Raw genomic sequence first — 4,512 nt, 5'->3', positions numbered from 1 at the left:
CGGCTGCTGACGTAAGCCAGGTGTTGTGACGTCATTTGCGCTTTGCATCCTGGTACTTGTAGTTACCGAGAAAAATCTACAAGGGCAGGATAAAATAACTGTTCTGGGCATGAAAAGATAGTTTCACGAGTTTTAACAGAGGACATCCTGGGGATTGTCCTTTTAACCCATCAGACAGAAGAGACACAATCTTATATTTAAGGTTATGGACAAAAACACAAAGCTTTCCAGCCTTGTAAATAGTACCCCAATGCATGCATGTACCAGCGTTTTGTTGGAGATTAGTAAGTGTGATTTTCCTTTAGAATTTTCTTTTATGGATTTACCGAAGCTGATGTGATACTGACTTTCCAGTATCAGATTTAGACTTATGGTTCTATATTTATTATTATATGCCTCTTGCAGTGAGCTGCATTCTACGACAGCAGTTGAAGCATTTTCATATTAACGTTTGAGATAAAGATTTTTCTAGCATTACCAAAATGGCACAAAACATTGTAATCAGGTGGAAAATCCGAGGCAGCTGAATGCAGGAATACGTGCAGCTATGAATGAGGTTACGTGGAAACCTTCACTCTGATGGCTGGCTTTCTACAAACATGCTCTTTTTCAGGTTCTTATCAGATTGCATGTACTGGTCTTTAAGAAACTCCTGTGTGTGCACTCCTGGCTGAGGTTCCATCTGGTGTACGTGTGAGATGTGCCCTCTTCATGCAGATAAGTTGGTTGTATAACATAGGCTACATCAAGACAGGGCATTAGGTGATTAAAAATAATGTAAAAAGATATGTGGACCAGTCACAGCACCTAATATACAGTATATACTGTATACAGGGTTGGGAGGGTTATTTTTGAAATGTATTCGACTACAGATTGCAGAATACATGCTGTAAAATGTAATTTGTAATGTATTCTGTTAGATTACTCAAGGTCAGTAACGTATTCTAAATACTTTGGATTACTTCTTCAGCACTGGTAGATTTTTTCACTTGTTTTGACTATAAAAACATGTGTATTTTGTCTTACTGTACTGGCAGAGTTAAAAATACATTCTCTGAAAAACCGAAATATCTTATGCAGTGTTGTTTCTAAAACAAGATAAATCAAACTGATCTTGTTTTAAGGATTTTTAGATATTTTTACAGGAAAACAATACAAAAATTATTATTAAGAATATGATTTTTGCCCTAATATCAAAGGTCTTACTAGAAAAAAAAAAAAAATTATGATCCAATGTGAATTTTCTTGATAAAATGATGCAGCTGTGGCTCAGGTGGTAAAGCGGGTTTCCACTAATCACAGGGTTAGTGGTTCAATTCCTGGCCACATGCCAGTGTCCTTGAACCCCAAGTTGCCCCCAATGGTGGGCTAGCACCTTGCATGGCAGCTCTGCTGTGAGTGTGTGTGTGTGTGTGTGAATGGGACACAGTGTAAAGTGCTTTGTAGAACCGTTAAAAGGCTCTATATAAGTGCAGACCATTTACTTTAAACGTACTTCTCTGTCTGCTCGTATGAATGTAACACATCATAAGAAAGTGTTTCACCGCTGTTCAAATGCACTTTGGATTGCATCATTTATATGTATAAATGTTTTCCATCTGAAAAGATTAAATGAAATATTAATGAAACAAATGACAATAAAATGCAAAGTAATCTCTTCAGTAATCAAAATATTTTTGAATGTAACTATTCTAATTACCAATGATTTCAACTGTAACTGTAGCGGAATACAGTTACTTATATTTTGTATTTTAAATATGTAATCCCGTTACTCCCCAACCCTGACTGTATATAAGCATTATATATATATATATATATATATATATATATATATATATGTATATATATATATATGAATATATGAATATATATATATGAATATATATATATGAGAGAGAGAGAGAGAGAGAGAGAGAGAGAGAGAGAGAGAGAGAGAGAGAGAGAGAGAGTATATAATCCTAAACACTTGTCTTAATCGCACAAAGAATTCAGGGGATGTCTGTTTTAGATTAGAATTAAATTTATTTGCCATTTGCACAGTTACAGGGCAGTACAGGTACATTGGAATTCTTGTGCAGATCTTATAGTCAACTTTGTAAACATAACTTAAAAAGAAAAGAAACACTATACATATTACATTTAATAATTAAATAAATAGAATAAAATGTATATTCTGAGGTGTTAAGTGATCATGATGTGAGTGAGGTTGGGGGTGTGGTATCTCCCTCCAACCTTAATGTCCTTTGCAATCAATCTGACAGTGGCTGGAAAAAAACTACTGTAAAAGCGTACCTTTTGAGTGGTGATACTCTGGCCTGTGGTGTCTCAGGTTGTCTCCCGAGTTCTTCCACCTGAACAGAAAATGAGCTGGGTGATGTTGATCACTGAGGATGATCTGCGCTTTTCTCCTACAGCGTTGTGTGTAGTGTGTGTCCATGGAGCGGAGGTCAGAGCCGATGATTCTCTCTGCAGTTTTGATGACTCGCTGAAGAGATTTCTCTCCTCCTGAAGTCCATAATTATTTATTTGGTTTTGTCTATATTAAGAACAAGGTCATTGTCCTCTCCATAGACCATGATTTTGTTCACCAGTTCCCTGTACGATGACTCGTCCCCACCCTTAATGAGGCCAAGGATGGTCGTGTCATATTTAATTACGAAATTGTTGTCTTGGGTGGAAACACAGTCATCATTTATGTGTACAGGTCATAGAGTTTGGGGCTGAGGCAGCAGCCCTGGGGGGGTTCCTGTACTGATTGTGAGCTTGGCAGAAACCTTATTCCCCATTCTTACCACATGCGGTCTGTCTGTAAGGAAATCTAAAATGCAGTTACAGGTGGGTGTTGGCACTCCAAGGTCTGCCAGCTTCCCAATCATTTTCATTGTTCGGATGGTGTTAAAGGCAGAGCTGTAATAAAAACAAAAAGCATGCGTGCATATGTTCTGTTAGTGTCCAAGTGTAGAGTGAAGCACCAAGGCCACCGCATCATCCACTGATCTGGTCAGGTGGTAGGCAAACTGTAAGGGGTCCACTGTATCTGGAACCACAGAGTATATGGATTGGAGAACCAGCTTTTCTAAACACTTCATGGTGACCTGTGTAAGTGCCTAAAGTCATTCATTGTAGATGTGTTTGGTTTTTTAGGGACCGGTACTATAATGGAGGACTTAAAAGTCCATGGGACTGTTGCCTGTATGAGAGAGATGTTAAAAATATCTGTGTACACACCTGCCAGCTGTTCAGCACAGGCATACAGGACTCTTGGTGACACTCCATCAGGTCCTGTTGTTTTGCAGGAGGTTACCTGCTTCAGAGCCCTAAGAACCTGTGTGTGTGTGTGTGTCACATGGAGCACAGTCTCCTTGGGGTTACAGAGGGATTTTGAAGGGATGTCTCTTATCAGTCTGTCAAATCTGGCATAGAAATGGTTAAGGTTGTCTAGTAGTGTGATGTCTCAGGTCTCTATCCTGTTTGTGTTTCTCCTGTAGTTAGTGACAGATTGAATTCCTTGTCACATACTACATGTGTTGTTATCCAGGTAGCAGCTCTCAAGTTTCGGGAATATACCCTTTTTGCAGCTCATATCGGGCCCTTTTATACTCTATAACTTTAAACTTTTTATACTCAAGTCATGTCCCCTGACTTGAAAGCTGCGCACTGTTTCCTGATCTTCATACATATATCCATGATGAACCAGGATTTCTGATTGGGAAAAACACGAAAAGTTAGGGAGGGAACACAGATGGAAGTGCACCAGTTAATATAACTCATGAATATTGTTTGTAGCCTCCTTAATTTTTCATGTCCGTAGCCTCTAGGCAACCCTGCAAGTCTGCCAGTGCACTACCAGTCCATATCATAACAGTTCTAACTGTGACTGGATTAGCTTTCAGCCTTGTGATGTAAGTGGGCTGTAACAGGATTGCAAGGTGGTCCTACTTACCGAAGTGGGGTTTAGGGACTGCAGTGTATGCATTCCTTATGTTGCTATAACAATGGTCCAAGGTGTTGTTTCCCTGGTAGGGAAAGTAACAAACTGGTGAAGTTTTGGAATGTTTTTCAGAAGATTACAATGATTAAAATCCCCCAAAATAACAATAGTGGCATCCGAATAAGTATTCTCATGTCAACTGATCATGTAGTGCAGTTCTTTGAGTGCATTGTCCTCGCTGGCAGAGGGATGGATGTACACAATACACAGTATAATGCACTGTAGTCCTTTGGGTAAATAAAATAGCCTACACTTTAAAGTAATATATTCCACATCCTTGGTACAGGACTGGGATATTACCCTAGTGTCTGTACACCAGGACTGTTTAACGAGAAACGCTGTTCCTCGCCCATGGGTATTGCCGAGCTCTGCAGCATTGCGGTCAGCTCTGAAGACCGAGTAGCCTGCCGGTGTTATGGACTCATCAGGGGTTCTCTGTCCGAGCCACGTTTCACAAAAGCACAGCACGGAACAGTCCTGAATATACCTTTTGTGTAGCCATCCAACTGAAAATGTCGTCC

The sequence above is a fragment of the Myxocyprinus asiaticus genome, chromosome 21 (genome assembly GCF_019703515.2).
Source record: "Myxocyprinus asiaticus isolate MX2 ecotype Aquarium Trade chromosome 21, UBuf_Myxa_2, whole genome shotgun sequence".
Lineage (NCBI taxonomy): Eukaryota > Metazoa > Chordata > Actinopteri > Cypriniformes > Catostomidae > Myxocyprinus > Myxocyprinus asiaticus.
This window is presented reverse-complemented; position numbering follows the sequence as displayed.